This window comes from Ischnura elegans, chromosome 10 (assembly GCF_921293095.1).
Source record: "Ischnura elegans chromosome 10, ioIscEleg1.1, whole genome shotgun sequence".
NCBI classification, from domain to species: domain Eukaryota; kingdom Metazoa; phylum Arthropoda; class Insecta; order Odonata; family Coenagrionidae; genus Ischnura; species Ischnura elegans.
The window spans coordinates 54,589,946-54,608,015 of NC_060255.1; the positions used below are offsets into that span (position 1 = coordinate 54,589,946).

An 18,070-nucleotide genomic window follows, 5' to 3' on the forward strand; every position below is an offset into this window, starting at 1 on the left:
AGGTTTTCGGGTTTACTTCCGTTGACAGGTTCGAAGCAAGGTCCTTAAAATATATTTTGGGTTCAAAGTTCGAGGTGAAGACGCTAGCTGCAACGCCGGCGAAACTGAAGATGAATCGACGCGGAGGTCAACCCGATAACCTTGCTACGCATGCATGGTTTAGTTTTTACATCCCATGAGTACCTTCAACTCACAAAATCGTATACTTACAAGCGCTAGTAGGAATTACCTAAACAGGACAGAATCAATGACGGATAAAATGAGATAAAAGTAAAATATGACCACAACTGCACATAATGCAGCCCACGAGAGAGTTATGAGAATCAGGGAGGGAAGAATAGCATCGTCAATAGAACCAGATTTGAGACTACACTGCCCATTCTTACCTACGATTCTGACCAGGTTCGCAGCTAGGAATTAAGGCTAGGGGGGTTTAGGTGCAATTAATACCGGGGTGTGTGGGGGTATGAAATACCCACCAGGATAAGCGTTAGGTGCAAAATTAATAACTTGCACAATTTTAAGATAAATGGTTCAAAATGGTGAGTTTTACGACTTTCTGAGGGATATTTTATTAATCCTTACACTATTAGTAATATCAGTCCAACTAAGTAAAATGGATTAAACTTTAAATTTTCTCTGAGTTCTGGGGGGGGGGGGGATTCCCCCCCAAAATTCCCCCCCTCGCTGCGCCTCTGACTCTGGCAATAACATATAGAAATAACATAAGCAAACAGGATTTCACCCCGCGACCATTCGCTCACCAGGAAATGACACTACCGTGACATGCCGTGACACCGAGGTCGGCAAAAAGTTCGACGAGGATGGGATTCGAACCCACGCGTGCAGAGCACATTGGATTAGCAGTCCAACGCCTTAACCACTCGGCCACCTCGTCATATATTTACAATTCTTCACTCTGAGGATGAGATAATAAAGTAGGTATTTGAGACCGGATTGACGGGCTCTTTTTTATCGCGTAGAGGATATACGAATTCGAGAAATTCTCCATTAATTCTCCGTTCTCGTGCAGACGTCTTTTATCCTATCCAATTACTGTCGACAACCCGATCTTTTATTTTGATTTTGAAGCTGGCTTAAATCTTTAACACTTTCTAGATGAAATGTGGGTCCCATTGTTTATTTGAAAAAATATTTTTTGGTTTAACATCCCCGTTACATACTAAAAAAGCCTCCACCACGCTAGGGGAGGGTCAGGTGGTATTCAACTGGTTTCACTTGGCATTTGAATGGAACGCCTCCCCAATCATTTAAGGTCTATAATATATACTTCGATTTTTTCTAATTGCAACTTATAAATACCAAACTCTGAAAAAGTTTAGATGAGTTGCAGGTTATAAAATAGTTCAATACTGGTAAGTTTAGATAATGTTTGACATTATCCTATTTGCCTTCTCGAATGCAACAGTCAGAAAATGCCGTTATATGGATAGAGGTTTTATGTTGACTTGTGAACTTGTTGCAATGACTGTTATCTGGATTTCCCTGGGTTGGAATCCCGGCGTTGGAAATTATTCTCTGGGGTAAGACGGTCCCTCTGCTTCGACGGTCAAGGCCGTTTTACACGGGGCACGAGTGATGAAAAAACTGATGGGAATCCTCATCATTGGAGTGATCGCGAAAAACAATTGCGCGCGACGATCATATCCGAGCGATCACTTGAGGGATCGCTGGCATGATTACTCGAAAATGACGAAAAAAAATCTGTGCTTCGATCGTGTGCTTCAGCCGTAAAGGCCGTTTTACACGGGGCACGGAATTGCGCAGGTTAGAACTGCAGTAATTTCTAAAATGGCGTGGAACTGCGCGAATGCATGAACGAAATTAGAGCATAGACTATTTTACCACCTCACGTCCATGCATTCTCGCATGTGTTCTAGTAATTCGCCGCTTTGCTCGACGAAATTTTGACTTCGCCTTCGTACATACGTCAGATTGTGCTATTACGTTCCCAGGGTAAAACGACCTTTATTTTAAGCCTTACATTCCTTGTTCGCGATGCTTCATCAAACTGCGTATTGGTCTACTCAACTAGAAATTTAACCACCAAAATTTCGATTTCCCGTCTCGAAGATCTTCACCATTTCCGTACCACATAAGGAAAGTTTCTTCATCCCATACGCCCTTGTCATACAATCCTAGCAGTCCGTTCCCTCTAATGCCGTGGCTCGTGAGATAATAAGATATAGATTCTCCCACTTGCGTTGAAATAGGCAAGCTGACGGGATAAATATCGATCCAATAAGCCTGATAAAGCTGGCAGAATCGGCCTAAAGGTAAAACCTTATGTCTAACGATCTTCAACACGTTGTTAAAGACATTTTTAATAATCGGACTTAAAATGTTAGATGGATGGGTGTTCAATGGATCGGAGAAAATAATAGATTGGGGGAGTTGAGCATATTTCGTAACAGAATAATTGAAATATACAATTCAGCAAATAAAGGAATTCCTCGCGAAGATACAAATATGAAAAATTAGGCCTAACTTCCATCACAGAAAAGTTTATTTGGGTCTTCGGGAAAAAGTGAAAAGTAAAATCAATAAATACGACGGAAAGAAGGTAATTTTAAGAAACGAGCAATAAAAAAGGTTTCATGCATGAAACTGCGCCGTGGATCGTGAGATAATAAGATCTAGATTCTCCTAATTTCATTACAAGAGGGAGACTTTAAATCCTATTATCTCACAAGCCACTGCAATAGAGGGAATGGGGTGCAAAGAATTTTAAGACACAGATAATAAAAATGGTTAAACAGGAAACTGCACCTTTGCCTAGTACCCATGGGCCTACCCAGCGGGGGGCAGCCTTCCTTCCCCCCTAGAAGCAAAATTAAATGTAGTTCAAAGCGAAAGTTTTGAACATTTTTGTTAATCCAAGAAAAGCGATACTAGTATAAAAATGAAGTTAAAATAATAATATTTTCTTTTTGAGCAAACAATTTTAAAAACTAATAAAGCGCAGTTATAATTTTCTTGAATGTTAGTTTCAACCTTTTCTGTGTTAAAACTCTAGTTTTAGTCCTGATTACGCCCTTGTTAGAGCCCAAAAGTCTTTAAGATGTATTTGTATCTCATAACTTTAAATCGTCATCATTATCATCAGTCAACAATCCTAATATTGGTTTGACGCACCTCTCCATTCCTCTCTCTTATCCACAAGCCTTTAAATAGCGACGTATTCCTTCTCTTTCACATACTTTATAACCTGTTCTTGGTAACTCATTCGGGGCCGTCCTTCCTTACCCTTCTTCCTTTGGTCTTGTCCCAGGGGGCTGCATAGAGAAGGCCCAATTCCATCCCATAGAAGGCTGATTTCTGTTGCCACTTCGGTCGCATGTTAATCAGCTTTCAAAAATGTTCGCAGCGTGGAGATGAGTCCAATGCGATCCAATTTTTCCTGATATTTTGCATTATAATATTTGTGAATGCGAGGAATAGCTTTGAAGAGTTATGCATTTGATAAATACATCTTCATGAATGTAAATTTCGGTTGACACTGTTGAATGAAATAAAATAACTTTGTTTTATTCCACACTTTATTTTAAATAGTACGACCCAGGTTTCAACGTCTAGTGTTATCATCAGGTACAATTAGATGGGTGGCACGCTCTTAAATAGGTAAACGTGGGTGGAAGGGGGAGGAACAAAAAAGGGGGGGGTTATTTTATTAAAGTTAAAAAATTAAAGTTATTTTATTTCATTCAGCAATGAAACAATTCCACAGAATAACGCCTGAGACCGTGTCTTCGGTTGACACCTCTAATTTTACCTTATTTCCGCGTGAAATTCGGATCCATTTGTTCGTAAGCGACGAGAGAGCGGGCTTTTCCGATCGCTCTGCCATGGCATACCAGTTCTTACAATTTTTTTCTGCCGTTTATTCCTTAAGGATTTTTTTTCGGTGATATATAACCTCTTAAATTGAATCCTAGGAATAACAAACAGTTCTTGGCTTCTAGGCTTTCTTACTGTTACAAGGTGTGGACCAAAGGCTCCCACATGACTTTAGAGCCATGAACAAGCTTCCCCGCGATGTTCAAATTCCTCATTTACCATTGACTCTTTGACCCTCAAATGCCACAAAAAGTAGAGGCGAAGAGGCAGTTGGTATCACTGTAGTAGACAGAAAATTAAATGTTTCGACAATGAATTTCCTAGGATTTCAGACGATGTTAGAGGTCCTTGTTTCAATGACATTTTGTCTTGTATCGTTGCGGCTTGTAGGAGGCGACCGGCATCTGAGGACATTTGCGCCATGAGGGAAGAGTATGGAAGGAAGGGTGGAGAGAAACCCGGTGTCGGCATTAGCCTGCCCTTAACGAAATGCGCCAAGGGGACCACGGCTTAACGTCCCATCCGACGGACGGAGTGTTGCGGTTGAAATGTATTCCAAACAACATCCTAGAAGGTATCGGGCAGCATGCGAAAATTCTCTGCCACCGCCGGGATTTGAACCCAAGCCCACGGGGTGGGAAGCCAGCACTCTAGCCAATACGTCAACCCGATCTCCTCCCATCTCGTTCACCCCAAACATCAGTCAGCGGTCGGAAGTGCCTTTTATAGCACATAGACATCCATTCATATTCTTCGCAAAACGTAAAAATAATCAATACGTGGCCAGTGACAGATACTTGACATTCATGACGGGAATCAGAGCGAAACGAACTCTTCGAACGCGGCCCGAACGTTCCCGGAGTGACAGAGGCGAGTTTTTTTTACGTACAACCACCAAAGCTCAATGGAGGAAAAGAATGGGAAAAAATAGGACAGGAAGAGAGGGAAGGAAATATCCGACTAATAAAGCATTGATGCCTCCATCTATCAGCCAAGCGAATTTAAATTCACTGTCGCTATCCGTAAACACAATTCAGCTATTTGGGCAATATAATACAGGAAAACAGATACAGCAGTAAGGAAATCAGGAAGAGAATTGCTCAAGCAAGGAGGCATCCATGAACAGGAAGGAGCTTATGAGAGGAGCAACTGCTAAAAAGGAAGAGAAAGCGTTAAACAGATTTTAATATAATTACGCTGAGAGCCGCTAGAGACTCCTAGGCTATGTGGTGAGCTTACAATAAGATTTTTTTAGCAATAGGAAATACATATATTTCAGAGCGCCACGCAGGAAATCACCTCAGAACTTCCCTAAGTTTACAAGTCCAGCAGAATTGATAGTTTAAAAGAGATATTTCGCCGGACAGATAGATATAGGCATTCGCTTTTTCCTCCAACACTGAAAGACTTTAATAAACTAGATGGAACTCAGGACGTGCATTTTATTTTCATTATTTTTGTTAACACCATTATCACACGCCTACTGAAGCGGCTTGCGAGGTAGTCACTATACTATAAAACCCACTTGCGATCATTAACTGATTCATTCAAATGTTTGTGGTGAACAAGATGATATGCTACAAAAAGTCATAGAAACGACCCCCTCTAAAAAAGCCTGAAACCCCAGGAAAATTTGTCGAAACATTAAATTTTATATCTTTTACTGTGTTGCCAACTACCCCCATGCCCATACTTATTGGGACATTTGGGGGTCGAAAAATCGATGGTAATAAAGAATTTGAACATCGCGGAAAGCTTATTATTCCAAGGCACCAAAGTCATTGTGGCAGCCATTCATCTACATCTACATACTACCCCGCAAGCCGCCTAAAAGGCGTGTGGCAGGGGGTGTTAGGACACCAGCCATTTGCCCATAAAAAGGAAATGCTCCAACGAAATTACGGCCAGTATTTATAAAAGTCCTTAATGATTCGGGGGAATTAGGACTTCGCATATCTATCCGTTTGACAAAATATCTCTCTTAATTTATCGCTTGCGTCGGACCTGGAAATATAGTGGGGCTCTAATATAATGTTCTCCGAGTCGCTCTTAAAGATATAATTTCTCAATTTTGCGAACAATCTAAGCCTAGCGCGCAGCCCCCGAGTCTTCAGCGGCTCCCAGCCTAATTCGCTTAACATCTGAGTAACGCTGTCTGTACGTCCGTAGCGATTTTTGACGAACCGCGCGATCCTTTGCATTTTGTTCAATTCGCGGATTAAGTCTTTCTCTACCGGATCCCATACCCTCGCGGCATATTCAAGGTGGGGTCGGACGAGTGCAAAATAACACCTTTCTTTTTCTTTCTCATCCGAAAATCTTCCCACCAGTGGCGCAGCGAGGGGGGGATTATGGGGAATAAACCCCCCCCCCCCACCTGAGCTCAGAGAAAATTTTAAGTGTAATCCATTTTACTTAATTTGATTGATATTACTAATAGAATAGTGTAAGGATTAATAAAATATCCCTCATAAAGCCTTAAAACTCACCATTTTCAACCATTTACCTTAAAATTCCGCAACTTATTAATCTTGCACCTACCACTTATCCTGGTGGGTATACCATACACCCACATACCCTGGTATTAGTTGCACCTAAACCCCCCCCCCCCTGTCTTAATTCCTAGCAGCGCCCCTGCTTCCCACAATAATGCTTCTTCGACAATGTTCCCATTAGTCCTCACTTTATAACAGTCAGAAATCCTGGAAGTCAAGAGCGAATTTGGTATTCCTAGGATTCAATTTAAGTAGGTTAGGTATCACCGAAAAAAACCGATCCTTAAAGGAACAAACGGCAGGCAAAAATTGAAAGAACTGGCAGAGTGACTAGAAAAGGCCGCACGTCTTTTCCGGAGGGATGTGGGGGGACACTGCCCCCCCAACGAGCGATAACGAGTACGTGGATGCAGGGCTAGGGAGGTTGAAACTCCGAACCATTTGAATAGTATTGTCTCTAGTTGTGGTAGGTGTCTTGCGACCGTACCGGTAGATAATCGCGAATGCTCACCATGTGTTGCCGTTTTCTGAGGAAAGGCAATCGAAGTATTTTGCGTCACAATGCACACCCATATTCCTCATCGATCGACGCTGGCAGCATGAGCGATGATAAGAAAATATTTGGAAGTGTTATCACCGCCAGTTGTCAGCACTGCGCACGGTATGGTCGTCCAAACCTTGATATCACCTGATTCCTTCATGAAAAATCACGCTATCATATATTTGAAAAGACAAAAATACCAGTTATTTAATCACCTTTCGATCACCCGGAATGTTATCTTCATTTTGACCGTGAATGAGAGGAGGTAGCTCAAAAATATGAGGAGGATTGGGATATAATGCTTTGATGCTGTACTTGTAAATACATAATCAGGGATGGCAATAGGGTAGTTTCCTTCATCAAAGAAAACGAAAGGCATTGATTGCGATTCGTTACCCACCATTACTGTATTCATGATATACAAATTATTTCGTTTTAGAAATACCGGTTCAGACGAATGGCAATGGTCCATTTTTATCCTCATTTGAAAAGGGCCAGATTGGCGCCCATGCAATGCCACTCCACGTGACGTCACAGGGACCTAGTTTCTATACGAGAAGATAGGAGTTATACATCGTCTGAGGTTACCAATGCATGCATGAGGCGCAGAGCTGAGGGAAACATGTCTTAATAATCACTTATTAAAACTGGCTAAGGTCGGAAAGTTTTCTTCATTTGATAAGGTATTAATAATCCTTATTTAAGCCAAGCGCTACCAGCCAGCAGGGTACTCAGCTACCCGCTAGCAGCCTGCGTCGTATCAGCGCTAAGCCTCGCCTCAAGGTCACCTCACAGGGCGGCAGCGGGAACCAGAAATACGGCACACGGAGAGATTTCCCGGCATTCATACTTACGCGTCGCGTTTTCGCGCGCTTGAAATTTTTCACTTTTCATTTAATCGCGAAAAATAGATATCGTCATTTAAAAATCTAAAAGCGTGAAATACGTACTCCAGGAGTAATAATCTTTCGATTTAGGCAATAAAAAAATAATAGGAAACCACCCTATTGAAAATAAACGAAAGTCAAAACCAGTAAAATTTCAATAGTTTCGTTCCCAGGAGCGAAATGAATAAACGAAATGAAATAGATGTAAACCCGGGTAGCTAAACTCAGGGTCGAAACGAAATCGGAGTCAAAACTACTTTGGGTGGAAACTAAACTAAACCTCTGGGGCGAAACGAAACGCAGATAATGTTTCGCATCGGAGGGACCACGTGCTTCACCTGCGAACAGTTTAGTTTCGACCCACAAACCAAGTACGAAATATGGTTGAATGAGGTGGAGGCATGGTCTACCGCCATTAGATGCATGGGGCACTCATATTTTTACCACTAAAAGGAGAACGGTGAACTCAAACTGGCCATTCAATTTTTTAGCTCAACATTTGAACCTCTCCACACGTATGTCAAACGTAATAGGTCGAAACTATTCCCTCTTTTCCCCCTGCAAACAACTTTTGGGATCGAAACTTAACGATGAGCAGCGGATTTTTTGTATTAATTTACTTTCGTTTCGTCCCGGGTCGAAACTAAACTCCTTGGTGATTATAATAGGGTGGTTTCCTATTATTTTTTTATTGCCTAAATCGAAAGATTATTACTCCTGGAGTACGTATTTCACGCTTTTAGATTTTTAAATGACAACATCTATTTTTCGCGATTAAATGAAAAGTGAAAATTTTCAAGCGCGCGAAAACGCGACGCTTAAGTAGGAATGATGGGAAAAAGTCCGTGCGACGCATTTCTGGTTCCCCCTCCCGCCCTGTGAGGTGACCTTGATCGAAGCTCTGAGCGCTGATAGGACGCAGGATGCTAGCGGGTAGCTGAGTACCTTGCTGGCTGGTAGCGCTTGGCTAAAAAAGGTTTATTAATACCTTATCAAACGAAGAAAACTTTCCGACCTTAGCCAGTCTTAATAGGTGATTATTAAGACATGTTTCCCTGAGCTCTGTGTCTTATGCATGCATTGGTAACCTCAGACGATGTATAACTCCTATCCTCTCGTGTAGAAACTAGGTCCCTGTGACGTCATGTGGAGAGAATCGCATGGGCGCCAATCTGGCCTTTTTCAAATGAGGATAAAATTTGACCCTTGCCATTCGTCTAAACCGGTATTTCAAAAACCAAATAATTTGTGTATTATGAATACACTAATCGTGGGTAACGAATCGCAATCAAAGCCTTTCGTTTTCTTTGATGAAGGAAACTACCCTATTCCGTGCGGGAATGAAACTACATCCAGGCCTCATATTTTTGTTACGCTCCGAGTCGATGCGAAACATTTTCGTTTCGTTTCACTTTCCATCCCTAGACATAATCCAACTCTGGTACGACAGCGTTTTCGTATGGGGGTACTCCACTCCTCACGTAATCAGGGCATATGACTGAAGCGGAGAAAAAAGTTAACTTTTTTAAAGTGAAACTTTGGCAGTTTTAACTTCCACTCTTCCCCAGTATTTGTTGGGGAGAGCGCATGTTGATGAATTTGCCGAAGACTTTTGGCGATTTTTCTTATTCTGGTTTGCACATATAAAAAAATATGGCTCTCATATGACTTTCAAATTGCCATACATGGAGTAAGAACTGAACCATAGAGTAAGTATATACTTACTCTATGGTTGAACTCTAACCTCTGAAATTACTAAACGGCTTATTTGAAACAGGTCATTATGTTAATAAGCCATTTCCTCGACGTAATTGGCTTACGCACCGTTCTTCCCGAGAAATTATAAACAGCTACTTCCTCAGTCATTTAGTATTTCCGGGGAAATTAAAGCGTTCTGAGCACAGATGATTTGTAGTGAAGGCAACATCATAGCGCTCATAAAGCGTCACCGTGAAGCTGTCCTTATTGATCCAATAATATCATTCAATATAATACTCCAACTAACTTACTCCGTTCACGGACGAGAAAGCCATATTATCTTCACTTCAAAAATAGACCGGAAGCACCGTCAAAGTCACGTGATTATGAATAACTCCTGAACAATGAAGTAGTTTCTGACAACGTGATTTAGGCATAATATTCTCCTTGTTTATGGAGTGAAGATTGCGTCGATATCACTTACGTTATCGGCCTCGGATCCTCGACTCTAATTATTAATGATTTCGATCAAAGAAACTTATTAGGTATTAAGAACAGACGTCTTTCAGAGTGAACAGAGAACATCGTCCTATACCCGCACACCATTAGTCCAGCAGAAACGATTGAATAAGAGATGAGTTCATGGCGCTACCAGCTCTTACCGAGCGGCTCCTCCGTTATTACTCGGCCTCGCGCATCCGTCTCACGTGGTAGGTACGCTGGCATTGAAACTCTAATGAACGATTAATTTCGTCAAGGATCGGGTACGTCTGAACGACTTCTTGAACCAGAATTTTAATGGCGTCACCAACTCATGAAACATTGGCGGCAATTTTAGCATTTTTTTTAAATTAAAGTTATGAGGAAGATTGTTTTCGTTATAACTTCTTTCCCTTCCATCTATCGAATTATCTTATTGAATTGCGATTTCGGGTTTGGGTGAACGACACCATTGATCACAAAATTCTGGCATTTTGAAAATCGGATCGCTAAATTTACTTTTTGGCGTACAAGTCTTGCCAGAGATTGAAATCAAGGCCCTCCTGTTCGTAGCCCCACTATTGCCCAAGTGCAAGATTATTTTGCTATTTTTATATACATTTATAGAGCATGAATCTATTGTAATTCGGTCTAAATTAGATATTGAAGCGCATTATAATTTCCGAGGCCTTTCAGTTGAAATCATGTTATTGAAGGGCAGGAAATACATTTTAAGTGCATCTCAAGGAAATAAAAACATTTAAGGACATTTCTGTCCGCCTTTGTTTAGAACCAGGCCAATAAGCAGGGTAATTTTTAGTGAATTTTACTCCTAAATATTCCATTTTTAGAAAAATTAATTTTTCGTAAAATTTACTTACTCGATCTCTTATAGTAATCGATAGCAGTTACACTTTTTTTTCAAGATTCGGGTGTTTTTTTGGATAATTTGACTGAACATATACAATAATATTCTCTGCTTAAAAAAGTCACAATCTAGACAACTAGTAAATAATAAAAATATCCAAGACATTGAAGATATTTTACAGACACCCAGTAGATATTTAAGATATCCAAGACATTGCAGACATGCTCTAGATATATATAAGATATTTGGTGCTATGTGGATCGTTGCCCTAAAGCGACTGCTACTATGAAAACTATAATATTGATAAATTTTTGCGAAGAAAGGCATTGGATTTATTTTCCCATTCCAGATTCAAAATCATTATTCACATTTCTTACGACGTAATTACAAACTCTTGTTGATACATAGGGTTCAATTCCACGCACTTAAATGCTTGTTGGAATAAGGCGACCACACTTCGCAGCAGTTTCTGAAAACAAAACTTCAGGTATTGTCTCAGCAATTTCACTGCCATGGCAAGTACAATTCAAAGGGACCAATAGAGCTCGTTTTTTCGACATGTACCAAAGCGAACTCAGAAAAACGTCGTGCTTCCAGAAACGTTTTGTTCAACATTTTTAGAAAAATTAATTTTACGTTCAATATACAAACTAGATCGCTATCTTGATCGTTGCCTCCAAGCGTTTGCTACAATGAGAACTGTAAATATTGATAATTTTTTGCGATCTCATTCCAGATTCAAAATCGTTACTCACAAGGTACTTACAAACCTATGTTGAGTCATAAGGTTGAATACCACGCATTTAAATATGTGTGGGAAAAAGGCATACACACTTCCAACATCAACAACGACCACAACTTTTCAAGTAATTTATTCTACTATGCAGTCGATTGATCGTGTAATAGTGAGGAAGTTGCGGTTGTTAAATATGAAACAGGCAAGTGATATAATACATATCATGCATACGAAGTTAATAGTAGCAAATAAAACAATTTTAGAAAACAAAACTTCAGGTACTTCAACTGAGCCTAAACACATACAGTTCAATGGGGCAAGAAGTGCTCAAGTTTCCGATATATTTCAAAGCGAACTCAGAGACACGTCGCGCTTCAAGAAACGGATCCGACTTTCACTTGACGAGGTGGATTAGATAATATACATATGCCAATCGCAGGATATCATTCTCGCGTAAAGTGGATTTAATGACACCTTACCAAAGTGCTGTCTGCACTTAAATATAGAATGCACCGAGATTATGCGGAGGAAGAGAACTGAGTTGAACGTTTTCCTTTCCTTTAAAAAAGTAAGGGACAGTCAAAGGTACCTATTACCTTCAACAGCTGGCGATTGCACTAATGTATTCAGACGATTTCAGGCATTAAATCATACACACGCGGATAATTTCCCCGTAATCTATTCTACTACACACGCGAATGACCGTGTAATAGTGCGGAAACGACTGCGGTAGTTAAATATGAAACAAGCAAATGATATAATACATATCATGCATGCGAAGATAATGACAGCGAATAAATAATATACATTGAGTATTATCAAACCGTACACATTCGAGTAAGTCTCGATCCAAATAGATTCATAATCTATGCATGGCTTATGCATTTAATATTTAAAAGAAAACCCATTTTCTTTTGCATTTAGTATGGTGGTTTCCTATTATATTTTTATCGCCTAAATCGAAAGATTGTTACTTCTGGAATACGTACTTTACGCTTTTATTTTATACATGACGATATCTACTTTTCGCGATTAAATGAAAAGTGAAAAATTTCAAGCCTGCGAAAACGCGACGGCTAAGTGTGAATGCCGGGAAATGCCTGTTTGACGTCATTCTGGTTCCGGCTGCCGCCGTGTGAGGCCACCTTGGTGTGAGACTATGAGCGCCGCTACGAGGCAGGCTGCTTGCAGGTAGCAGAGTACCCAGCTAGCAGGTAGCGCATGGCTTAAATAAGGATTATTAATACCATACCAAACGAAGGGAACTTTCCGACTTTAGGCAAATGTAATAGGTGATTATTAAGAGATGTTTCCCTGAGCTCTGTGCCTCATGCATGTATTGGTAGTCTCAGACGATGTAAAACTCCTATCTACTCGCGTAACATCGAGGTGGGGATCGGGTTGGTGTGGTGGCTAGAGTGTTGGCTTCCCACCCGGCGGGCTAGGGTTCAAATCCCGGCAGTGGCAGATAATTTTCAGACACTGCCCGATCCCTGCTTGAGTGTTGTGTAGAGGACATTTCAAGCGTAACACTCCGTCCGTCGGATGGGACGTTAAGCCGTGGTCTCCTTGGCGCCTTTCGTTAAAAGCAGGCTAATGCCGACGCCGGGTTTCTCTCCACCCTTTCTTCCATACCCTAACCTCATGGCGCAAATGACCTCAGCTGTCCGTCGCCTCTTCCAAATATCATACCATACCAGCACCTAGGTCCCTTTGGCGTCACGTGGAGTGGCATGGCATGTGCGCCAATATGGCCTTTTTCAAATGAGGTTAAAATTGACCATTAACATTCGCTTAAACTGGGATTTATAAAATCAAATAATTTGGATATTATGAATACACTAATGGTGGGTAACGAATCGCATTCAATGCCTTTCGTTTTCTTTGATGAAGGAAACTACCCTATTCGTGTCCATGTAACAATTTGCTATACCAAACACTCAAACAAACAAACATTTCGCTGAGGGACGCATCGGGAAAACGAGCCGAAAAATTATGTTTGACGAAAATTAACAAAAGCAAAAATCGTCTGATTTGAAAAAAAGTAAAGAACGTGGTTCATAAAAACTTTAAGGGCTCGAAACTTGAACATTATGATAACTTCAAATATTTGAGAAACATCTTAGGGAATACCAGTGGCTTAACTAGGAATATGCTTTTGGGGGATGGAGAGGGCTCGGGGGTCGACCCCCTCCCAGGGAACTGGGGATTAGGGAAAATTAATAAAATGACACGGCTGGAAATACATTTTCCATCATTTTGGCACTTAAAATTTAAGAACACTTTTAGCAGATGCAGTTATTATATGTCAAAACCAGACTATAGTTTTTAAATTCTTTTATATCTCTGAGGCTTTGGGGGGTGGGGGGGATTCTATCCCCTCGTCCCCCCGTAGTTTCGCCACTGGGGAATACCTGGCGAAGTAAAGAAGACATCACACGAAGGGAACACGCCGGGTTCACGGCGAAGAAAAGAGGTTAGAAGTCAACGAGGAAGGAGGATGGAAGTGGGCTTGAGGCGATAGAGATGCGTGTATGGAAGAGGATGCAAAAATTTTAAACAAACAGGCAGGAAGAGGAATGAGGAGATTCCAGAAATGGTGCGAGGGGAAACTCTTTGGGGTGAAAAAAAGGTGACAGAGGACATGGACGGAACGAGTACCAGGTTTCCCTCCTTAACTAAATTATAAAATTCACGGTTTTTTCCAGGTTTTCACGGTCTAAATGTCGTCAAATTCACAGTATTTTAATAAGCCATTATAGGCAGAAATATTGATGACGCAACAATAAGCGACCGCACGTCAATTAAAAATTTATCAACCGCGACAAACGCCATGAATGCAGACGAAGTGCTTTCTCTCATGTCGTCATCTGTTAATATCAAAATTCAGGGCCGGCTAAAGGATGTGAGCGGTAAATTGGAGGAACCAGGGTGCCAGGGAAGTGTAGAAGTGTCTGATTTTTCGCCAGAGTTAATGAACACTTAGTTTGCCGGTCTTCCAATGACACGTTTAAGGTGCCGTCATGGCACACGTACCAATAATTGCCCTTCGAATATACCTGTGGAGATAAATGCGTGGACAGTGTCTGCGCGCGACTGACCTCGAAACATGATCGACATTTCTTCGATCTTCGATCGACGAATCGAAATAAAAATCGATAGTTTAATAGATAGATTTGTCTTTTGATCCGTCAATCGTAGTTCTAAAATTAAGTTTGAGAGATTTTTAAGGTTTTATGACGAAATTCACGGCTTTTTTCAGGTTTTTTTCACGGTAGAAAAAATTCGCGGCTTATTAACGGTTTTAAGGTTTTCACGGTTGATTGGGAATCCTGGAGTACCTCCTGAAGGATACTGGGTACACATCGTAGTACTCGGATAATTAAAAAAAAATGAGCGTCGGCCTAACTGGACATGGTGGGCGAGGAGAGGCAGCTTCTAGATAAGATACGGAGGAGACAGAAGGTAGGGGTGGAGAGGATTAGATTGCGAAGTCACACGCAATGGAAATTGTGCATTGAGAGTGGCTCCGTAAAGTTATCGCAGTTGCTGGTCCAGTTACTCTTAAAGTAAACCGTGACTATTATTAAAGAATTCTACCGATTAAGGTAGGTTTCCTTGGAGTTCTTAAGCATTCTGGCAGCCTCCCCTCGATTTACCTCTTAAATTCACAGTAATGCCAACACTCATTTATTCTATCTAAAAAAAATCCTGTTCTCTTCCTTCCTCTCCCTCGTTTACCCAATATTCTACCCTCTAACACTGTTTTAGCCTCCCCATCCCGCGAAGTACTTACTCCATCCATACCTTCTGTCTCCTCCGTATCTTATCTAGAAACTGCTTCTCCTCACCCACCATGTCCAGTTAGGTCGGCGCATATTAAAAAAAAATCCGATTTAAGAATTTGTGGTCCCAAAATGTGCGAATTGGAGTGAAAGAAATTGTTTTTAAAAAAATTCCAGGTTCGTGCGACGTCAGATAGCTGAAAAAAAATTGAATCTGAGACTCTGATTTCATTGCCCGTCCACAAATTTTAATAACCGAGAAAAAGTGACAGGATTAAAGCTCCTATTAAGGTCGTCTCTTCAGTGGAATAATAGCGTGAAGTTGCCAAAAGAGAAAAAGATTTCGGGGGAATTCCCTATAGCCTCCCCGCTAAGTGCCCGCCGCGAGATGACCTGCGCGAATAGACTGCCTCCTTACGCTGCGTGAAACCTATCTTGGTTGGGCTCAGGACCTATTTACAAGCATTTAAGTTGTAGCAAATGGATTCGCCATTTGAAGAGGATGAAAGAAAAAAAAATATTTCATTCAGAGGAAGAGTAAAATTTAACGAAAGTTAATGGTAATAATATATTGTCTGAATCCGCTTCTGGGTGGAAAAAAAACAGAATTTTGTGCCGAGTTGAAAGACAACAGGGAGAAAGTTCCATTCTGAACGATTAAGGTAAATCCCTACTTACTCATTTCTTATTTTACTTAGTTAACAGTCCAGTAAAAAGTTGAGTACAAACTTAGCTATTAGAGATCAACATTTAGCCAACTTGTCCCATGCAACAAAAAATGAGCCAGGAGGAAATCATAGTGCAATTGTTTTGCAATTATTATGCATGAAAATAACGGGCCTTACATAAATAATAAGCCCAGCAGAAAATGGTGAAGACGAAAATATAGGCGCTGGGTAATGAGGACTTAACAGCCATGAGACGAAACCGTACGAGAGAAGATTTTTAAAAACTGTGGACGAGAAATCATTCCAGCGACTACATAATAATTGCCAGAAATTATCAACCTCCATTAAATCATTGGAAACGCATGACAAATGCAGAGCTTTTTGCATGTTAGTTAGCACACCGTGTAATTTAGGTAGCTTCTCAGAACTCACTTCATTAATTCACACTCAGTAACGATGCTGGCCCGGTAATGGGCGATGATTATGAGTGGAGTCACGATAGAAAATTATAGGGGGGGGTAAATTCTCGGGTGCAAGGAATATTTAACGGGAGTTAAAAAATATAGGATATCAGAAGGCAGTAAGCGCGCAAATGTTATCGAAGAAAAAACCTGAAATGAGGAATGTCAGTGGCGTAACTATGGGGGGGGGGATGAGGGGGTAGATCCCCCCCCACAAACCTAATAGAAATTAGAAAAATATGAATGCTATTGTCTAGTTTTGACATGTAATAATTGAATCTGCTTAACGCTAAATCTTTAGTATCAAAATGATGTAAAATGTATTTGCAAGTAAGTCATTTTCTAAAAATTTTCCCGGACCCCTCGTCCATCCCCACCAAAAGCATACCCCTAGTTACGCCACTGAGGAATGCAATCAAATACCAAGGCTACTCATACTCAGACTAGGAAGAGTTTGGTACTCGTGTAAGAAAGTTGAACAACAGAAAGGAAGAAAATCCTTTACCGGGAAAACTTTATCACTTCAAAGCTTAATTTGAGGGTGAATCAGAAAGCTTCTGAATCGTTCCGAACATTGGAAATTGGTTTTGCATGTGAGTGCTAGCAAAATCTGAAATTCATGGGCATCATTGGTTTTCACGGAAAGAGGAGTAGTTATTATGATTTGGCTTCCATATATATTTTTATCCAAAATCCTCCTGTTATGGTATGGTATTTGGAGGAGGAGACCGACATCTCAGGTCAATTGCACCATGAGGGTTGGGTATGGAAGGCAGGGTGGAGAGAAACCCGGCGTCGGCATTAGCCTGCTCTTAATGAAAGGCGCCATGGGGACCACGGCTTAACGTCCCATCCGACGAACGGAGTTTTGCGCTTGAAATGTCCTCCGCACAACATTCAAGCAGGATCATCAGTCTCCTAGGTGGGTCCTCTGAAGGATAAAACACCGGGGCCGGGAACCAAGTCCGAGACTTAATACGCCCGCGCTCCCGGGGAGGGGCTGGAGAGGAAGGAAAAAGGAAAGAGACGCCGCGGAGCCCGTCGACGCCTCTGGGATAGGGATAGGGTTGGAAGGGAAGGGACGGGGTAAACAACTTACCGCTATAGAAGCGGAAAGGATCCACTAACTAGCGAGACCCGGCATCAGCCATTAATGTGCCAACGATTTTGGAGGATTTTCCTTTTAAAGAGAAAAACCCATCGATCAAATTGTTGGATGATCAGGCAGTCTGTGAAAATTCTCTGCACCGCCGGGATTTGAACCCGAGCCCGCGGGGTGAGAAGCCACCACATCCACCCGATCCCCCAAAATTCTCCTGTTTTTCGCAATATGTTTTCACTTTTGGGCATTGGAGGTAGTAGTTAAAAATATGTGATTCAGAGAATATTTCGGATCTGAGACCTTGATATCATTGTCAGTCCACAAATTTTAGTAGGTAAGAGATAGCGACAAGATACGTTCCCCTGGTCAAGTTGCCTCTTAAGAATATGAATGGCGGGCAGTCGCAGAAATTGAAAAAAATTGGGGGGGAGGGTCCGAATCACGTAAAGCCTCCCCTCACCACGTGACTGCCGCTAGATGACCTGTGCGAA

The 18,070-nt window shown here is 41.3% G+C and overlaps 1 protein-coding gene and 1 non-coding gene across 2 annotated transcripts in view; one reads left to right on the forward strand and one right to left on the reverse strand.

The window, feature by feature from the left end:
- LOC124167245 (ninjurin-A-like) overlaps positions 1 to 18,070 on the forward strand; it is a 72,758-nt gene that overhangs the window by 39,041 nt on the left and 15,647 nt on the right. The gene's annotated exons all lie outside the window — the stretch shown is intronic.
- Trnas-gcu lies at positions 817 to 898 on the reverse strand. Its single transcript has one exon. It is a non-coding gene; the product is annotated as a tRNA-Ser (tRNA).